At 39.8% G+C, this 22,321-nt stretch overlaps 1 long non-coding RNA gene across 2 annotated transcripts in view; it reads left to right on the forward strand.

The window, feature by feature from the left end:
- Nucleotides 1-19,592, forward strand: part of LOC123328112 — a 30,394-nt gene extending 10,802 nt beyond the window's left edge. The window contains exons 2-3 of one of the 2 annotated variants that reach the window (XR_006542888.2): nt 2,362-2,446; nt 19,362-19,592. This is a non-coding gene — a long non-coding RNA (uncharacterized LOC123328112). Of the gene's footprint in view, nt 1-2,361; nt 3,302-19,361 lie in introns of those variants that run through there. The other variant, XR_006542887.2, reaches the window with a different exon arrangement.
- The last annotated feature ends 2,729 nt before the right edge of the window (nt 19,593-22,321 follow it).

A 22,321-nucleotide genomic window follows, 5' to 3' on the forward strand; every position in this document is an offset into this window, starting at 1 on the left:
ATGTTAGCACATTTGATATTGATCCAGGGATCTCTTAAACTATTCTCCTATTTTAAATTATTTTTTTCTGTTCAGCTTAGGTGATTTCTACTACTCTGTTTTCCAGGTCACTGATCCATTGCTCTGTATTATCTAATCTACTGTTGCTTCTTTCTAGTGTATTGTTTTTATTTCTAACTGTTAAAATTCTCACTGTGTTTATTCTCCCACAAATATCACAAAGGTGTTTGTAAAGCATCTTTATGATCATTAAGCATCTTTATCAAGTAGATTGCTTATCTCTTCTTTGTTTAATTCTTTTTCTGGAATTTTGTCTTATTCTTTCATTTGGAACATATTTCTCTGTCTCTTCATTTTGCCTAACTCAGTTTTATTTCTATGTTTTGGATAGGTTCTATGTATTGGTTATGTTTCCTAAGCTTGAGAAAGTGGTCTTATGTAGGAGATGTCTTTTGTGGCCCAACAGCATACTCCCCTTTGTTCACCAGAGCTATATGCTTTATGGGTGCCTCATATCTTGGATGCATGGGCCTTTCTGGAGTGGTGGGCCAACTACTGTAGGCACCCTGGTAGGCAGGGCTGGACCCTCTCCCATTTGGCTGCCAAGCCCTGCCTTGTGCAATGGCTGCTGTCCTGCTTGTAGGTGAGGCCAGATCTGGCATGGCTGACTGTGCAGCCTGGCAGGTCTCAGAACTGGTGTTGGCCCACTGGTGAGTGAGGCTGGGTCCCAGGATAGCTGGCTGCCTGGCCCAGGGGATCCAAGGACTGGTACTGACCCACCGCTGAGTGGGTCCACCTTTGGCACTAAAAGGCTAGAGAGACAATTCCAAAATGGTGCTTGCCAGCATCGATGTCCTTTGGTAGAACAACTTCTAAAACTGCCTGCCAGCAGTGTCTATGTCCCTACAGGGCATCCCAGTTGCCTCCTGCCTCCATGGAAGGTTCTCCAAAGTCAGCCAATGGGTCTGATGTAGGCTCCTTTCAAAGTACTGACTCTGCACTGGGATTTGTAGCATGTGAGATTTTGCTTCTGTCCTCTAAGGGTGGAGTTTCCATTTCCTATAGTCCTCCAGCTCTCCTGTACACAAACCACACTGGCCTTCAAAGTCTGAAATTCTAGAAGCTCTGTGCAGGACTCCTATGCTGGGGAGTCTCATGTGGAGCTCAGACCCCTAACTCTTTGATGAGAACCTCTACAACTGTGATTATCCTCTCAGTTTTGGGTCGCCTACTGAGGGGTATAGACCCTGACTTACTGTGTCTCTGCCCCACTTGTCCATCTCATTGTGGTCCTTCTTTTTATCTTTGGTTGTGGAAAATCTTTTCTGCTAGTCTTCAGATCATTCTCATAGAGAGTTGCTCTGTAAATAGTTGTAATTTTGCTGTGTCTGTGGAGTTTAGGGTCTCTCTACTCTACCACTTTGGCCACACCTCAGGAACATTAAATGTGTATTGCTATACACTTCTTTTTCTCTGTTTCTTTGTTTAATTCCCTGTACATATTTAAGTTGTTTTACTAAGTTACAGGTTGATCTTTCCTTATCAACTGACCATTACTATTATTGTCTCTTCATAGATATAGTATTTCACTGGGAAATGGGAGCAAGTATAACAGTCATGTGACTAGTTCATTTTTGAAGACGGTATTAAAACCTAGAGTTAAATTTGATTTGGTTAATAATACTTCTCTCTTTGATGAATAGCTATTTTTATCATTCTTAATTTTCTTATCTATTAGTTAGGTCTTTTCAGTGATAACTTATGTACCCTTGTGACTTATAATGATTTGCCTTCACCTAGGTAATATATCTGGAGAAGGCAATGGCACCCCACTCCAGTACTCTTGCCTGGAAAATCCCATGAATGGAGGAGCCTGGTAGGCTGCAGTCCATGGGATCACTCAGAGTTGGACACGACTGAGTGACTTCACTTTCACTTTTCACTTTCATGCATTGGAGAAGGAAATGGCAACCCACTCCAGTGTTCTTGCCTGGAGAATCCCAGGGACGGGGGAGCCTGGTAGGCTGCCGTCTCAGGGTTCGCACAGAGTCAGACATGACTGAAGCGACTTAGCAGCAGCAGCAGGTAATATATCAGAGAAGACAATGGCACCCCACTCCAGTACTCTTGCCTGGAAACTCCCATGGACAGAGGAGCCTGGTAGGCTGCAGTCCATGGAGTCGCTAAGGGTTGGACACAACTGAAGTGACTTAGCAGCAGTAGCAGCAGGTAATATATAAGATTAATAAAATTGTTGATATTTTTCTGATCTACTGATACAAGTCCTGCAAATTCAATTTCTCTTATATCAAACTGTCAAAGAAACATCTGTACACCTCTGATTTGTGCTTTTTGTCACAGGATACCAAAAGCCCACTGGACCAAAATAATATTAAAGATAGCCAAGGACAACATCTCTGAATGGGAGGCAAGATTCCTCAGAAAGGTACACCGTGATGATTCTCTTTCATTCCTGCACCTCATCATGAGGTATGGATGGACTGTTTACATGGTTGAAGAGAATTATGAATGGCAGTGGGAAGAGGCATTAACTTCTGGTGACATGAATATCAACTCATAGGCATCATGACTTCACTATTACCTCTGTGTTTCTGGCACAGCCCTGTGAATAGTCAATGAGCCATGGTGACTCAAATCATTCCTATCTAATAGAAAGCTTGGTGATGTTTTAGAAGCAACCTTAGTGTCCAGTTGACCCACTCAGTGAAGTACTGGATCAGGCTGGGTTCAAATGAGAGTGCCATATCCTAGGAGTCAATATTAGGCTTGGGGACAGAGCATTGTTGTGCCAGAAATTCATGCTTGAAGATTAGGAAATGATTCAGGAGTTAGGGAACCCAGCAGGATCCAGGTACATAGCCAAGAAGATAGAATCTGGTAGCAGAGAAGGGTGCAAATTTCCCAAAGAATGATACTTCTTTTTCACTGCCTTGATAATTTCCATTCCCACATTCATGAGATGAAAGTTGCTAAGATGCTTGAACAAGGATTGTGAAATTACAATGAGAGGATATTTCCTTTGGTTTTTAATTTTATTAAATGTTGTTAGCAATGTGCTCTCTTGAACAAGATTTAAAGCATGCATGATCTGTCCTGATGAACTGAGCATGGTAAAAGGGTCATGGAGTAACTCTGGCCTAAGTGAATGCGTATTAAGCTGCAGGTTCTTTGTATTGTACACCTAGAGCCAAATGAGTGACACTGTGATACAGTGATTATAGCCTCAGAGGTTGATTCCACAGTTTATTTTTTTGATGGTATAGTAGTAACTTGGGTCCTCCTATAATAATTTGAATTTTGGTCTTCTCACCCAACAATCTTGCTGTAGAACAGATCACTACTGAATCCCAAGCTGATACTCTTACCCTGCCATCCTCTGAGCTATTTACTTAGCAACTAGAATGAATCTGCTCTGATCCAGCCATAGCAAACACCCTAGTATCAGCATGCCCCTGCCTGGTGCCTCCGTGGTTCATCGCTCATCTTCCAGCACCTTCTTCAGAAGGCGTCTTTATGTTATCCTTCCTACACACAGGTTTTGCTACCACCAGGTTATACTCAAGGTTTCAATGTTGACTTCTAAGGCTTCTCCCATCAAATTGTATTTATTTAGTGTTCACTTTTTCTGTGGTCTTCTTCAAAAACAAGTAATGAAGAGTGAAGCTCCATGTAGGAACTGAACATGACTTTGGACTCATCTGCACAACTTTCTAAGCTGCTAAGGTAGAAGGCTCTGAGTCCAATACAAACACCTTGTCCTTATGTACTCCAGCCCATTGCTGGAGGTGATGATTGTTGTGCTGTGTTTAAAATAAAGGAAGGAAACCTTAAGCCAAATAAATTGAAAATAAATATTATTTTTCTCTAACACTCACCAGTGTGAAAAATCTCCTTTCAAAGAACAAACTTTGTTATTAGTTCTTAATATGCCAAAAAGTCAGCAATGATAGCCCCTACTTTATACCTCCTCTAAAAGAAATAAGTGGATGCCTTTTCTCATATTGTAAGCTCAGCATTATTTAGATTTCTTTTAAACTTCCAGCATTCTAGGGTTCAAAGATATGTTTCCTGCTCAAAAATAGATTCGGTTTTGTAAATCTTTTTGACAGCTTTGTTTGTCTAAATAAAAGTTTTAGAAATCTTAATTTGATAAGTCAATCCTTTATGGTGTTTCCCTAGAAATATATCTCAAGGCCTAAAAGGCATTTTAAAATGACTGAAATGATGACTATGGCCATTAGGTCCAGAAACACATAGTATCAAAACACCATGTGCTGCTGTCTCTGGCTTTCCTGAGTGAGCTCAGAAGATGTAGAGGAAGAAAATATCTGAATGAAAGGACATAAGTCACCCAGAGTTGATGTAGTTCTGTATTCTTTTTGAAGTATTTGGGAGAAGAGAATGGACAAACCAAAAGTAGGCTGGCAATGGAATACTTCCCATGGAAGAGATATACTTTCTCTCTTTTTATTTAGTGAAGCTTTCTTCCTTATTATCATTTTTTCTTAGCAGTTAAAGTTGGATACTAGAAGATTCCCTGGAGAAGGAAATGCAACCCACTCCAGTATTCTTGCCTGGAGAATCCCATGAACAGATGAGCCTGGCGGGCTACCATCCATGGGGCTACAAAAGAGTTGGACACAACTGAGCAACTAAACAATAGCAGCAACAACTAGCTTTCTATTGTAATTACTTTGACTATCATGTGAGGGAAGTAACCTTAGCTAGCCACCTCCCCAGATGTATCTTATAGATTTCATAAACATTTCTTTAAAAAGTACTATAGGAAGATTATTCCCTAACACAAACCTGTCCAGCTTGCATGCTTAGGACTATCTGAGGCATTCATCATGGTGTTCTCCATATCGGTGTCTGTTAGCACCTTGGGAGACAGAGGTCAAAGTGTTTCCTTAGAGAGGTTTGTCACCTCAAATCATCGGAAATCTATGAATTTCCTCTTTTCCAGACATACTACTAAATTTCTCCATATATCCTAATCGTTCCAGTTCTTTTTCCTTCCAGGTGACTTTAGAAAGTCAGGAATTTGTTAACTTTGAAAGTTCTTTGAGAGTGGAGATTATGAGACAGGTTCAGTTCAGTTCAGTCATTCAGTCGTGTCTGACTCTTTGTGACCCCATGAATCGCAGCACACCAGGCCTCCCTGTCCATCACCAACTCCTGGAGTTCACTCAGACTCACGTCCATCGAGTCGGTGATGCCATCCAGCCATCTCATACTCTATTGTCCCCTTCTCCTCCTGCCCCCAATCCCTCCCAGCACCAGGGTCTTTTCCAATAAGTCAACTCTTCGCATCAGGTGGCCAAAGTATTGGAGTTTCAGCTTCAGCATCAGTCCTTCCAATGAACACCCAGGACAGATCTCCTTTAGGATGGACTAGTTGGATCTTCTTGCAGTCCAAGGGACAGGTACTTCTGCTTTATCTGAGAAAAGGGTAGTTTCTATGTTTTTGTTTAGTATACCCCATTCCTGACAGTAAAAGTTACACCTTGTATTTGTACATTAAAAAAGGAAGAAACCTCTCACCACCCCAAAATGACTACAGGTCATCAAGGTCATCAGGACTGTGTGAGTGTGTGTGTGTGTGTGTGCATGCATGCACGTGCATGTACATATGTATTCAAAGACATCCTGAAAATGATTTTTCAAAATTTATTTATTTATTTATTTTTATTTTTGGCTGTGCTGAGTCTCCACTGATGCTTTCAGTCTCTCTAGCTGTGATGAGCCAGGGCTTCTCTCTAGTTGCAGTGTGCGGACTTCTCATTGCTGTGGCTTCTCTTGTTGCATAGCACAGGCTCTAGAGCACACAGGCTTCTGTAGTTGTGGCACTTGGTCTCAGTAGTGTGGCTCTCAGGCTGTAGAGCACAGGCTTAGTAGTTGTGGACGTAGGCTTAGTTGCTTGCCCTGCAGCATGGAATCTTCCCAGACCAAGGATCAAACCTGTGTCCACATTGGCAGGCAGACTCTTTAACTACTGGCACACCAGGGAAGTCTTAAAAATATAACTTTTGAATCCACATTTTGTGCCAATATGTGATCATTGTATACATCATTAAAAACAGTCTCTATGAGTGCTATTCAGTATCCCCATAATATTCCATTGTATATTTCTCCTACTAGATTGAGCTGAATGAAATTGATGGCCTTTAATCTTTTAAACCTACAAAAATGGTAGTTTTACATGGTTCAACCTAGTAAAATTTGTTTCCCAATCATTGGACATCATGTCTAGCTTCTAAAATGTTAAATAATTGACCTATGACTATTTTGAACATGTTTGTATCATACTTACTCATATATTTAATGTTTTCCTCAGGATAATTTCTAAGAAAATAATTGATTCAGAAAGTATGAAAACCATGGAAGCTCTTAATACCTATTTTAAAATTCCATGCAAAGAGATTATAGCAATTTATGTTCTTCTTGATTATATACAAGAATGCATATACCTTATCCTCACAAAAATTGAGAATTATAACACTTTTAATTGTGTATAAATTCGAACCCAAAACAATAAAGTAAATGGCAACGGGGTCATACTTATCAGTAATTACCTTAAACGTAAATGGGTTGAATGCCCCAACCAAAAGACAAAGACTGGCTGAATGGATACAAAAACAAGACCCCTGCATATGTTGTCTACAAGAGACCCACCTCAAAACAGGGGACACATACAGACTGAAAGTGAAGGGCTGGAAAAAGATTTTCCATGCGAATAGGGACCAAAAGAAAGCAGGAGTAGCAATACTCATATCAGATAAAATAGACTTTAAAACAAAGACTGTGAAAAGAGACAAAGATGGTCACTACATAATGATCAAAGGATCAATCCAAGAAGAAGATATAACAATTATAAATATATATGCACCCAACACGGGAGCACCGCAGTATGTAAGACAAATGCTAACAAGTATGAAAGAAGAAATTAACAATAACACAATAATAGTGGGAGACTTTAATACCCCACTCACACCTATGGATAGATCAACTAAACAGAAAATTAACAAGGAAACACAAACTTTAAACGATACAATAGACCAGTTAGACCTAATTGATATCTATAGGACATTTCATCCCAAAACAATGAATTTCACCTTCTTCTCAAGCGCACATGGAACCTTCTCCAGGATAGATCACATCCTGGGCCATAAAGCTAGCCTTGGTAAATTCAAAAAAATAGAAATCATTCCAAGCATCTTTTCTGACCACAATGCAGTAAGATTAGATCTCAATTACAGGAGAAAAACTATTAAAAAATCCAACATATGGAGGCTGAACAACACGCTGCTGAATAACCAACAAATCACAGAAGAAATCAAAAAAGAAATCAAAATTTGCATAGAAACGAATGAAAATGAAAACACAACAACCCAAAACCTGTGGGACACGGTAAAAGCAGTCCTAAGGGGAAAGTTCATAGCAATACAGGCACACCTCAAGAAACAAGAAAAAAGTCAAATAAATAACCTAACTCTACACCTAAAGCAACTAGAAAAGGAAGAAATGAAGAACCCCAGGGTTAGTAGAAGGAAAGAAATCTTAAAAATTAGAGCAGAAATAAATGCAAAAGAAACAAAAGAGACCATAGCAAAAATCAACAAAACCAAAAGCTGGTTCTTTGAAAGGATAAATAAAATTGACAAACCATTAGCCAGACTCATCAAGAAACAAAGGGAGAAAAATCAAATCAATAAAATTAGAAATGAAAATGGAGAGATCACAACAGACAACACAGAAATACAAAGGATCATAAGAGACTACTATCAACAATTATATGCCAATAAAATGGACAACGTGGAAGAAATGGACAAATTCTTAGAAAAGTACAACTTTCCAAAACTCGATCAGGAAGAAATAGAAAATCTTAACAGACCCATCACAAGCACGGAAATTGAAACTGTAATCAAAAATCTTCCAGCAAACAAAAGCCCAGGTCCAGACGGCTTCACAGCTGAATTCTACCAAAAATTTAGAGAAGAGCTAACACCTATCCTGCTCAAACTCTTCCAGAAAATTGCAGAGGATGGTAAACTTCCAAACTCATTCTATGAGGCCACCATCACCCTAATACCAAAACCTGACAAAGATCCCACAAAAAAAGAAAACTACAGGCCAATATCACTGATGAACATAGATGCAAAAATCCTTAACAAAATTCTAGCAATCAGAATCCAACAACACATTAAAAAGATCATACACCATGACCAAGTGGGCTTTATCCCAGGGATGCAAGGATTCTTCAATATCCGCAAATCAATCAATGTAATACACCACATTAACAAATTGAAAAATAAAAACCATATGATTATCTCAATAGATGCAGAGAAAGCCTTTGACAAAATTCAACATCCATTTATGATCAAAACTCTCCAGAAAGCAGGAATAGAAGGAACCTACCTCAACATAATCAAAGCTATATATGACAAACCCACAGCAAACATTATCCTCAATGGTGAAAAATTGAAAGCATTTCCTCTAAAGTCAGGAACAAGACAAGGGTGCCCACTTTCACCATTACTATCCAACATAGTTTTGGAAGTTTTGGCCACAGCAATCAGAGCAGAAAAAGAAATAAAAGGAATCCAAATTGGAAAAGAAGAAGTAAAGCTCTCACTGTTTGCAGATGACATGATCCTCTACATAGAAAACCCTAAAGACTCCACCAGAAAATTACTAGAACTAATCAATGACTATAGTAAAGTTGCAGGATATAAAATCAACACACAGAAATCCCTTGCATTCCTATACACTAATAATGAGAAAACAGAAAGAGAAATTAAGGAAACAATTCCATTCACCATTGCAACGGAAAGAATAAAATACTTAGGAATATATCTACCTAAAGAATCTAAAGACCTATATATAGAAAACTATAAAACACTGGTGAAAGAAATCAAAGAGGACACTAACAGATGGAGAAATATACCATGTTCATGGATTGGAAGAATCAATGTAGTGAAAATGAGTATACTACCCAAAGCAATCTATAGATTCAATGCAATCCCTATCAAGCTACCAACAGCATTCTTCACAGAGCTAGAACAAATAATTTCACAATTTGTATGGAAAAACAAAAAACCTCGAATAGCCAAAGCGATCTTGAGAAAGAAGAATGGAACTGGAGGAATCAACCTACCTGACTTCAGGCTCTACTACAAAGCCACAGTTATCAAGACAGTATGGTACTGGCACAAAGACAGAAATATAGATCAATGGAACAAAATAGAAAGCCCAGAGATAAATCCACGCACATATGGACACCTTATCTTCGACAAAGGAGGCAAGAATATACAATGGATTAAAGACAATCTCTTTAACAAGTGGTGCTGGGAACTCTGGTCAACCACTTGTAAAAGAATGAAACTAGAACACTTTCTAACACCATACACAAAAATAAACTCAAAATGGATTAAAGATCTAAACGTAAGACCAGAAACTATAAAACTCCTAGAGGAGAACATAGGCAAAACACTCTCTGACATACATCACAGCAAGATCCTCTATGACCCACCTCCCAGAATATTGGAAATAAAAGCAAAAATAAACAAATGGGACCTAATTAACCTTAAAAGCTTCTGCACATCAAAGGAAACTATTAGCAAGGTGAAAAGACAGCCTTCAGAATGGGAGAAGATAATAGCAAATGAAGCAACTGACAAACAACTAATCTCGAGAATATACAAGCAACTCCTACAGCTCAACTCCAGAAAAATAAATGACCCAATCAAAAAATGGGCCAAAGAACTAAATAGACATTTCTCCAAAGAAGACATAAAGATGGCTAACAAACACATGAAAAGATGCTCAACATCACTCATTATCAGAGAAATGCAAATCAAAACCACTATGAGGTACCATTTCACACCAGTCAGAATGGCTGCAATCCAAAAGTCTACAAGTAATAAATGCTGGAGAGGGTGTGGAGAAAAGGGAACCCTCTTACACTGTTGGTGGGAATGCAAACTAGTGCAGCCACTATGGAGAACAGTGTGGAGATTCCTTAAAAAACTGGAAATAGACATGCCTTATGATCCAGCAATCCCACTGCTGGGCATACACACTGAGAAAACCAGAAGGGAAAGAGACACGAGTACCCCAGTGTTCATCGCAGCACTGTTTATAATAGCCAGGACATGGAAGCAACCTAGATGTCCATCAGCAGATGAATGGATAAGAAAGCTGTGGTACATATACACAATGGAGTATTATTCAGCCATTAAAAAGAATACATTTGAATCAGTTCTAATGAGGTGGATGAAACTGGAGCCTATTATACAGAGTGAAGTAAGCCAGAAAGAAAAACACCAATACAGTATACTAACGCATATATATGGAATTTAGAAAGATGGTAACAATAACCCTGTGTACGAGACAGCAAAAGAGACACTGATGTATAGAACAGTCTTATGGACTCTGTGGGAGAGGGAGAGGGTGGGAAGATTTGGGAGAATGGCATTGAAACATGTAAATATCATGTATGAAATGAGTTGCCAGTCCAGGTTCGATGCACGATACTGGATGATTGGGGCTGGTGCACTGGGACGACCCAGAGGGATGGAATGGGGAGGGAGGAGGGAGGAGGGTTCAGGATGGGGAACACATGTATACCTGTGGCGGATTCATTTTGATATTTGGCAAATCTAATACAGTTATGTAAAGTTTAAAAATAAAATTAAAAAAAAAAAAAAACACTTTTATCTTTGCTAATCCTATAAGTATAATATTATATTCCATATTATTTAACCAGTATGACTGTAATTGGTGTAATTCATATTTGTTACAATTTTACTTCTAGATGAAAAAATTAAATTTATAAATGTGTGAAATTAGTTAAGAGGCAGAGCCTAAAATATAAAATGCTATGCTAAGTCACTTCAGTCGTGTCCGACTCTGTGTGACCCCATAGATGGCAGCCCACCAGGCTTCCCCGTTCCTGGGATTCTCCAGGCAAGAATACTGGAGTGGGTTGCCATTTCCTTCTCCAATGCATGAAAGTGAAAAGAGAAAGTGAAGTCGCTCAGTCGTGTCCAACTCCTAGAGACCCCATGGACTGTAGCCTACCAGGCTCCTCCGTCCATGGGATTTTCCAGGCAAGAGTACTGGAGTGGGGTGCCATTGCCTTCTCTGAAAATATAAAATAGAATTGGATTTAATGTTGTGATATTGAATTACTTCATTACCCCAGATCAAGGATAACAGTGTCTTTGGTAAAATATAGAAAACGATAGAGGTGACAATTTCATTTATACTATCTTTGATTTAATACGAGGAGGACGTGCAATTTCTCATTGTAATTTATTTTTATACAAAAATATATGTGTGGATTTTCCATATTTCCTCTGCAAATGACACTTTTATTTTAGTGTTGTTTTGTTACCAGGCCTCATTTAAAATGTGTTCTTTTCCTGTCCTTCAAAGTTGTTTTAATTAATAGTCAAATAATATTTGAGCATAGTGCATTTGTGGAATGAGTTGGTTGAAAAGACAAATGAACTTGATAAATGTTCTAGTCCAATTGATTAAGAAAAAAAATTATAGAAGACCCAGATTACTAGCATCAGGTATTAAAATAAGAGGAGTCACCATGGATTTTAAAGATATTGAAAGGATAATAGACTATTATGCAGTAGTTTATGCCAATACATTTGACAACTTTGATGAAATGGATAAAAATCTTAGAAAGCACAAACTATAAAATGTTTTTATTGAATTATAGTTGGTTTATAATGTTCTGTTAATTACTGTTGTATAGCAAACTGGTTCAATTATATATACGTTCTTTTTAAAATATTATTTTCCATTATGATTTATCATAGGATATTGAATATAATTCTCTGTGCTATATAGTGGGACCTTGTTGTATATCCATTCTATACACAAAAAGTTACAAATGCTAGTCCCAGCTTCCTACTCCATCCCTCCCCAACACCCTCACCATTGGCAACCACCAGTCTGTTCCCTATGTCCATGATTCTATTTCTGTTTCATAGATAGGTTCCTTTGTGTTATATTTTATATTCTACAAATAAGAGTTATCATATGGTACTGGTCTTTCTGACTTACTTCACTTAGTATGATAATCTCTAGTTGCATCTGTGATGCTGTGAATGGCATTATTTCATTTCTTATGGCTGAGTAATAGTACATTGTATATATATTACATCTTCTTTACCATTCATCTGTTGATGGACATGTTTTGGTGTTTCCATGCCTTGGCTATTACAAATAGTGCTGCTATGTACATACGTGTGCATGTATCTTTTCTAAGTTTTGGTTTTTTTCTTAATATATGTATCATATAGTAACTCTATTTTTAATTTCTTAAGGAACCTCTATATTGTTTTGATAGCACTCCAGTACTCTTGCCTGGAAAATCCCATGGATGGAGGAGCCTGGTAGGCTGCAGTCCATGGGGTCGCAAAGAGTCAGACATGACTGAGTGATTTCACTTTCATGCATTGGAGAAGGAAATGGCAACCCACTCCAGTGTTCTTGCCTGGAGAATCCCAGGGACAGGGGAGCCTGGTGGGCTGCTGTCTATGGGGTTGCACAGAATTATTTAGTAACATTAAAAATGTTTATAATTTCTTGCTAATAACATGAAAGTCATTCAGTCATGTCCGACTCTTTGCAACCCCATGGACTATAGAGTCATGGAATTCTCCAGGCCAGAATACTGGAGTGGGTAGCCTTTCCCTTCTCCAGGAGATCTTCCCAACCCACAGATTGAAGCCAGGTCTCCCATATTGCAGGTGGATTCTTTTCTGGCTGAGCCACAAGGAAAGCCCAAGAATACTAGAGTGGGTAGCCTATCCCTTCTCCAGGGTATCTTCCCAACCCAAGAATTGAACTGGGGTCTCCTGAATTACAGGCAGATTCTTTACCAACTGAGCTATGAGGGAAGCTCCAATAACATAGTAAATGTAAACAATGTGCATCCGTGTTTGTATTGTATGTACATATAGATTAACATGTAGGAAACCAAGAATGAAAATGCCTCAGCATCAATTATCTCTGTATGGTATAAGCATAGATGACATCATTTTCTTCTTTACACTTTTCTTCATTTTTCTGTTTTGTTTCCTGTACCGTACATGAAAATAGCTTTTAAAATAAAGGGGGAAAATATTTAAAAGGTATTTTAAAATAAATATAAGAACATATATAACAGTGATTATATTGAAATGATATACAATATTAAGTTCAGTTCAGTCGCTCAGTCATATCCGACTCTTTGCAACCCCATGAATCGCAGCACGCCAGGCCTACCTGTGCACCACCAACTCCCGGAGTTCACCCAGACTCACGTCCATCAAGTCAGTGATGCCATCCAGCCATCTCATCCTCTGTCATCCTCTTTTCCTCCTGCCCCCAATCCCTCCCAGCATCAGAATCTTTTCCAATGAGTCAACTCTTCGCATGAGGTGGCCAAAGTATTGGAGTTTCAGCTTTAGCATCATTCCTTCCAAAGAAATCCCAGGGCTGATCTCCTTCAGAATGGACTGGTTGGATCTCCCTGCAGTCCAAGGGACTCTCAAGAGTCTTCTCCAACACCACAGTTCAAAAGCATCAATTCTTCGGCACTCAGTATTCTTCACAGTCCCACTCTCATATCCATACATGACCAGAGGAAAAACCATAGCCTTGACTAGATTAACCCTTGTTGGCAAAGTAATGTCTCTGCTTTTGAATATGCTATCAAGGTTGGTCATAACTTTCCTTCCAAGGAGTAAGCGTCTTTTAATTTCATGGCTGCAGTCACCATCTGCAGTGATTTTGGAGCCCCCAAAAATAAAGTCTGACACTGTTTCCACTGTTTCCCCATCTATTTCCCATGAAGTGATGGGACCGGATGCCATGATCTTCGTTTTCTGAATGTTGAGCTTTAAGCCAACTTTTACACTCTCCTCTTTCACTTTCATCAAAGGCCTTTTAGTTCCTCTTCACTTTCTGCCATAAGGGTGGTGTCATCTGCATATCTGAGGTTATTGATATTTCTCCCGGCAATCTTGATTCCAGCTTGTGTTTCTTCCAGCCCAGCGTTTCTCATGATGTACTCTGTATATAAGTTAAATAAGCAGGGTGACAATATACAGCCTTGACGTACTCCTTTTCCTATTTGGAACCAGTCTGTTGTTCCATGTCCAGTTCTAACTGTTGCTTCCTGACCTGCCTACAAATTTCTCAAGAGGCAGGTCAGGTGGTTTGGGATTCCCATCTCTTTCAGAATTTTCCACAGTTTATTGTGATCCACACAGTCAAAGGCTTTGGCATAGTCAATAAAGCAGAAATAGATGTTTTTCTGGAACTCTCTTGCTTTTTCCATGATCCAGCAGATGTTGGCAATTTGATCTCTGATTCCTCTGCCTTTTCTAAAACCAGCTTGAACATCAGGAAGTTCACGGTTCACGTATTGCTGAAGCCTGGCTTGGAGAATTTTGAGCTTACTTTACTAGCGTATGAGATGAATGCAATTGTGCAGTAGCTTGAGCATTCTTTGGCATTGCCTTTCTTTGGGATTGGAATGAAAACTGACTTTTTCCAGTCCTGTGGCCACTGCTGAGTTTTCCATATTTGCTGGCATATTGAGTGCAGCACTTTCACAGCATCATCTTTCAGGATTTGAAATAGCTCAACTGGAATTCCATCACCTCCACTAGCTTTGTTTGTAGTGATGCTTTCTAAGGCCCACTTCACTTCACATTCCAGGATGTCTGGCTCTAGGTCAGTGATCACACCATCGTGATTATCTGGGTCGTGAAGATCTTTTTTGTACAGTTCTAATATTAAGTTAATGATGTATAAATAGAAATTAAGGGAAATAGACTAAAATGTTTCTAAAGTTTTGAAGCTGAAAGTCTAAAAATATGGTGATACCCTTGACAAATAAAGGTGTGGGAGGAGGACAGCACGAGGGAAAATTGAAGAGTTCTACCTTAGACTTGCTGAGTTTCTATGACAGTGTACTGTTCATGTATACAAAAGTTATTTGGAAATGTGGGACTGGAATTGAAAGTGAGAGATAATAGACACAGAAAGTCACATGAAGTAAAATATGAAAATTCTGAGAATAGATGATTCCACAAGGAGCTATATCAACAGAGCAAATCTGAGGCTTAGTCTTTAAGAAATGATTGCATTGGAGGGATAGAAAGAGCATCTAGAAAAGAATACAGGGCTGAGAAAGGAAACTGAGCTACACAGACCGAGTTATCCATCTTGAGGATGATGAAGACAGGGAAGTTTTCATTGAGCATGTGGATATTCTGCCATGGTCAAGAATGTGACTTCATTTCTGCTCTCACTCTTCTGAGTAGGAGGAAGTGCCAGCGTTCCCCTGTCACCTTTCACCCTAGAGATCCCCACTTGACTTTGCTACAGCCAGTTCTCCACCCTATATGTATGTATCCTCCAAATGCAGAATGCCAAAGGAGCATTTGGAGATGGGGTCCAGGAGAATTTGAGAATTAGGTGGCACCAGGACAATGAAGTTCTCTCTTTAGAGAGGGGAAAAAGCAGCATTCCCATCTTCTAGCACCCTAACAGAAGGAGAAAGATTTCTCAACTCAATTCAGTTCAGTTCAGTCACTCAGTCGTGTCTGACTCTTTGTGACCCCATGAATCACGGCACGCCAGGCCTCCCTGTCCATCACCAACTCCCGGAGTTCACCCAGACTCACATCCATCGAGTCAGTGATGCCATTCAGCCATCTCATCCTCTGTCATCCCCTCCTCCTCCTGCCTCCAATCTCTCCCAGCATCAGGGTCTTTTCCAATGAGTCAACTCTTTGCATCAGGTGGCCAAAGTATTGGAGTTTCAACCTCAGCATCAGTCCTTCCAATGAACACCCAGGAGTGGTCTCCTTTAGGATGGACTGGTTGGATCTTATTGCAGTCCAAGGGACTCACAAGAGTCTTCTCCAACACCACAGTTCAAAAGCATCAATTTTACGGCACTCAGCTTTCTTCACAGTCCAACTCTCACATCCATACATGACCACTGAAAAAACCATAGCCTTGACTAGACAAACCTTTGTTGGCAAAGTAATATCTCTGCTTTTGAATATGCTATCTAGGTTGGTCATAACTTTCCTTCCAAGGAGTAAGTGTCTTTTAATTTCATGGCTGCAATCACCATCTGCAGTGATTTTGGAGCCCAAAAAATAAAGTCTGAGACTGTTTCCACTGTTACCCATCTATTTCCCATATAGTGTTGGGACCAGATACCATGATCTTAGTTTTCTGAATGTTGAGCTTTAAGCCAACTTTTTCACTCTCCTCTTTCACTTTCATCAAAGGCCTTTTAGTTCCTCTTCACTTTCTGCCATAAGGGTGGTGTCATCTGCATATCTGAGGTTATTGATATTTCTCCCAGAAATCTTGATTCCAGCTTGTGCTTCTTCCAGCCCAGCGTTTCTCATGATGTACTCTGCATATAAGTTAAATAAGCAGGGTGACAATATACAGCCTTGACATACTCCTTTTCCTATTTGGAACCAGTCTGTTGTTCCATGTCCAGTTCTAACTGTTGCTTCCTAACTTGCATATAGGTTTCTCAAGAGGCAGGTCAAGTGGTCTGATATTCCCATTTCTTTCAGAATTTTCCATAGTTTATTGTGATCCACACAGTCAAAGGCTTTGGCATAGTCAATAAAGCAGAAATAGATGTTTTTCTGGAACTCTCTTCCTTTTTCCATGATCCAGCGGATGCTGGCAATTTGATCTCTGGTTCCTCTGCCTTTTCTAAATCCAGCTTGAACATCTGGAAGTTCACAGTTCACGTATTGCTGAAGCCTGGCTTGGAGAATTTTGAGCATTACTTTATTAGCGTGTGAGATTAGTGCAATTGTGCAGTAATTTGAGCATTCTTTGGCATTGCCTTTCTTTGGGATTGGAATGAAAACTGACTTTTTCCAGTCCTGTGGCCACTGCTGAGTTTTCCAAATTTGCTGGCATACTGAGTACAGCACTTTCACAGCATCATCTTTCAGGATTTGGAATAGCTCAACTGGAATTCCATCACCTCCACTAGCTTTGTTCGTAATGATGCTTTCTAAGGCTCACTTGACTTCACATTCCAGGATGTCTGGCTGTAGGTGAGTGATCAGACCATCGTGATTATCTGGGTCATGAAGATCTTTTTTGTACAGTTCTTCTGTGTATTCTTGCCACCTCTTAATATCTTCTGCTTCTGTTAGGTCCATACCATTTCTGTCCTTTATCGAGCCCATCTTTGCATGAAATGTTCCCTTGGTATCTCTAATTTTCTTGAAGAGATCTCTAGTCTTTCCCATTCTGTTGTTTTCCTCTATTTCCTTGCACTGATCGCTGAGGAAGGCTTTCTTATCTCTTCTTGCCATTCTATGGAACTCTGCATTCAAATGGGAATCTTTCCTTTCCTCCTTTGCTTTTTGCTTCTCTTCTTTTCACAGCTCTTTTAAGGCCTCCTTAGACAGCCATTTTGCTTTTTTGCATTTCTTTTTCACGGAGATGGTCTTGATCCCTGTCTCCTGTACAATGTCCCAAACCTCCATCCATAGTCCATCAGGTACTCTGTCTATCAGATCTAGTCTACTAGTGTCTAATTCTGGAGAGAAAAAGACTAAAATGAAAAAAAAAAGAATCTAAATAAATGTAGAGCAAGAATAAGTTTCCCATTACTTAGAAAAACATGAAAGAAAGACCATCTGTTCCTTGAAGACCTGAGTCAGAGTCAGCATCTGAATTCTGCTGCAGGACTATAGTGGGAGAGATGAGAACTTCCCCTTAAGTGGAACACACATCAACAGGAACTCCAGGTATGGCTGATCTCTATCAGCTTGCCAAGGCCAAGTCCATGCTACTCCAAGGGCTGGACCTGAGAAACCAGTGATTTCTGTAAGCCTGAGGCCAGCTGAGGAGCTCTGCTTTCAACACAGATGTCTGCATGTTTTCATTTTGTTATTGTCTTTGTTATTTCCTTCCCCCATTAAAGATGAAAGGAACAAACAAGGGTTTTTCTTTTTTTTTAGGAAGTTAGGCAAAGATCAGGCTCTATGAAAGAGGAAGATATGGAGTCAAAGGTTCAGAAAAGTTAAAAAAAATACTAATGAGCTAAAGAAAGAAGAATATAGATCCAGAACAGAAAACAAATCTCAACATTTCTCAAATTTAGTGAAGAAAATTTGCTTTGCAGTAAAACATATGCCTTTCCCAAAGATGACAGCAAACCATGTCTGCTTGGGTATATTGTGATTGGCTTTCCTGGGGAAAGAGCAGAAGAGTCAGGGGTCAACCCCAGGGATACCACTTAGGGAAGTTGGAGGCAAACCAAAAAGCCTCAGTGGAAATAATTGGAGCAGCAGCCTTTTTAGGAAAGGAGGGCTTATGCATTTTTCCCTTAAATGTAAAATGAAAAACAAAATATTAAAAATGAAAAATAAATTTATTTTTTAAACTATAGTTGCTCTTGGAAATGAGTAACAAGGACAGTTTGTTCATTGCCGTGGGCCTAATAAATTTAAGGCACCAAATGTGTAATTGGGAGTTTGTTATCATTTGGAAAGATCTTTCTCTTTAAAAGCACAGGCATCCACTAGCAGAAGGTTGGTGTCAAGCAAACAGCCAAGCCAAATAGCAGTTGCTTACTGTTTGGCATGCAGGTGGTAGGGCCATCAAACCATTTTTCAGAGAAATCCCGTCCCCTGCAGAATGCCTGAAAGGGGGAAAGGGAGCAGGAGTTTGCAAGGAAGGATGGCAGGGCCTTCATGGAGCCACGGAAAGAATGTTAGTACGTGTACTGGAACTGCGGATGGATGGAGAAGTTTTACAACTTTTACATATAAGCTAAAAAGGCAAATATTTCTTTAGCAGACATTGATAATGGAGGGCAGAGAAGCCTGGCATGCTACAGTCCATGGGGTTTGCTACTTCTGGCAAAGAGACAGATATTACTGAGCAACTGAATTACAACAACAATAGACATTGATACAGGAGATGACTTACAACCATAATAATGAGTGACATTTATTAAGTACTTGGTATATACCAGATAAAGTGATAAGTACTTTAAATGCCATATTGAATTCTCAAAACAACTCAGTATTATTGATGGAAATTAGGATTCTGAGTGAAATGGAGCAACTTGTCCACCTCACATAACCAGAGGCAGAACTCACAATTAAACCTACATCAGTCCGACTTCAGTACCACACTTTTTAAAAATCAATGCCTCTTCCCCACCACATTCTCAACTGAAATGAAGGGGTCTTGTTTGTCTCAATCTTGTTTATATATTTTGAGATACAGTAAAAGTTGCTTCCTAGCCCTTTTCGTTTTAGAATTCACCTAGAATAAGAGAATTCAGTCAAAATTGCTGAGACAGGCTCCCCTGGCTGAGCGAGAGACAGTCTGAAAGTTTCTGCTTCTTTTGAGTTGTGCTCGTGTTGTTTTTTCTCACCATCAACAGTTAAGGCAAAAATGATGCAGTATATTTCAGGATGTGTGGTTTCAGTGGACACTCCTAGAGCAAGCAAGAGAAGGGACTGTAAATAAAGCAAACACACAGACGGTAAGAAGCACTGGTCCTTTCCCCACTACTCAGTGAATCCCCGCTCCTCAGGTGCTCGCCTCACTTCCTCCAGGTACATCCCAGTTTTCAGCTGCAGTGGCTGCAGAGATGGGCTGAAAACATGTCCCACAAGAGTGTTTTCTCCTTCTTTCTCTGCTTCTTCATTTCTAAGAGAAGACTCATTGACTCTGTGTGTGTGTGTGTGTGTGTGTCTATCTATCTGTGTATATGTGTGTGTGTGTTACCCCCTGCTGCGTGCTGCTGCTTTTCCTGTGTGTGGGCCCTTCCTAGAATGGGTTAAGACTGAGAACTGAAAATTCAGGACTAAAGCTACTTCCCAATACCAGTTTCACAACAACAGTTATGACAGTGATTGATGTCTCTTGTCTGTCTCTTGAAACATTTGGGAACATTCAGTTCCTTGCCCACAATCCCACAGTTAGGGAGAGACACATGTCTCACACAGGGCTAGCTAATTCTAATGCCTGAGCTCTTAAACATGACTCATATTGGTCTCAAAATGTTGATGGCAAAGGAGGAAATCGACACAGTATCACAAGCAGAGAGAATCCCTGTATCCATGAAATATGGAAAGAGGGACTGCCTCCCTTGCTCCATGTCCTGTATGACCTGTAGCCACTCCTGTCTCTTCCACCTGATGCTCCTCATTGGGGTTGTAGTGACTCCCCACTCCCTTTGACCTTTCACACGGGAGCAAATGCTTCCCACTCTCCATGGTCCCCTTTGGCTTCCTTGCACTCTGTCCACACCTTTGAGTATTGTCTCTTCATTAAATTCTCCCATGTTTATCTGTTTATTGCCAGTCCCCTACCTGATTCACTTTTACAACATTGCATTCAAAATAGAACACTATATTACATCTATATTCTGACAGTCAAGAAATGTCATATGGGGAATCTGGAGAAGGGAATGGCAATCCACTCCAGTATTCTCGCTTGGAGAATCTCATGAGCAGAGGAGGCTGGCAGTCTACAGTCTGTGGGGTCTCAAAGAATCAGACATGACTGAGCAGCTAACTCTACTATAATAAAGTCTTCCCTCCATTCATTTAATCCTCCCTTCCACACTCTGCCTTTCCCTCTCAGATTCCTTATATTCCAGACTTCACACTCACACCTTTCTGCTCAGCTCTGTGGCTTTGAATCCATTTGATGATGTTCCTCCATTCCCTGCCCACTCCCACCATGATATACCACCTCTACCCCTCACCCCTAGAACTGCCCATAGAACCATCTACATGAACTAATTTTGTTCACGTCTCTGTCAACTTTAGAGTGTTACCTTAGTGAGGATTATATTATTTCAGTATTGATTTCATTTCCCCCTACTACCAAATGATAATGATTCTATCCTTTAAATTCCAAATGAAATTTTACTTCATTTACAAAGCCTTTATTACAGAAACAGTTTCTATAAAACATTAGATTCTTTCACAAAAACTTCAACACAATCAGATAATCTTCTCCAGCAATTCATGCATGTTCCAAATATGTACACTTGAATGAGTTCTAAATGAAAATTCAAATATGTCCATTTACCTATATAATGCCATACACCATTATGTGAGTTCAAATATGTCCATTTGAATTATGGACATAAATATGCCCTATGCCATTATCTCGGAGAAGGCAATGGCACCCCACTCCAGTACTCTTGCCTGGAAAATCCCATGGATGGAGGAGCCTGGTAGGCTGTAGTCCATGGGGTCGCTAAGAGTTGGACACGACTCAGAGACTTTTTTTTCAATTTTCACTTTCATGCATTGGAGAAGGAAATGGCAACCCACTGCAGTGTTCTTGCCTGGAGAATCCCAGGGGTGGGGGAACATGGTGGGCTTCCGTCTATAGGGTCGCACAGAGTCGGACACGACTGAAGCGACTTAGCAGTAGCAGCAGCAGCATGCCATTATCTGTTCTTAGGATAGCAGTGTGTTTTTCATGTGGCACATTGTCACTGGCAATGGGTGCTTAGTCTCTGTTTAAGAGAAAAATATGTAGTTCAAATTTCATTTCTCTCTCTCATCTCTCTCCCTCTCTCTCTTTCTCTCTCTTCCTCTCCTTCTCCCTCTCTCCCTCCCTCCCCGCCATTCTCTTATTAAAAGTGAGTCCCTAAAAACTTGCCCTCGCTAGGTTCAGTTTTCAATACATAGGTCATTCAAATGCTTATTCTATGTGTGAATTCAGCATGGAATGTGTAGTAACAAGAAAGAGAAATATACAGACTCTCCGTGCTTAGCATGGCAATGTATTGTGTGGCTTGGGTAGGTATGTCTGGGAGTATCATATGGCAGTTACTCAACCCAGACACAGAAGAGCTTTGTATGGCATCCCTCACTGTCTAGCCCCCAGTAACAGACCTTCAACTGAGTTGGCTCACATCAACTGCGAGAAGTTTCAGTCTAGTTCCTGAAATATTTTTTCAAGTGCAAAATATTCATTTAAAAAAAAATCAATTACTCCTTTATCCTCATCTCCAGTCCTACATCATTTTTTTGCCTCATGGGATGCAAGTTTACACCATGAATTTAATGATTCAGCTGCCCTGGTTCTCACAACACATGAGAGTGGATGCAGTACTTGCTTATAAATATATTTTCATGTCATAATTAGCTACTGTTAATTGTTTATAAATGCCTCAGCAACCTATGAGGGAGGCAGTATTATTATGCCCCATTTCATAAGTGTTAATAACAAGGCTTAGTATGTTGAA

The sequence above is a fragment of the Bubalus bubalis genome, chromosome 11 (assembly GCF_019923935.1).
Source record: "Bubalus bubalis isolate 160015118507 breed Murrah chromosome 11, NDDB_SH_1, whole genome shotgun sequence".
In the NCBI taxonomy this organism is placed as follows: domain Eukaryota; kingdom Metazoa; phylum Chordata; class Mammalia; order Artiodactyla; family Bovidae; genus Bubalus; species Bubalus bubalis.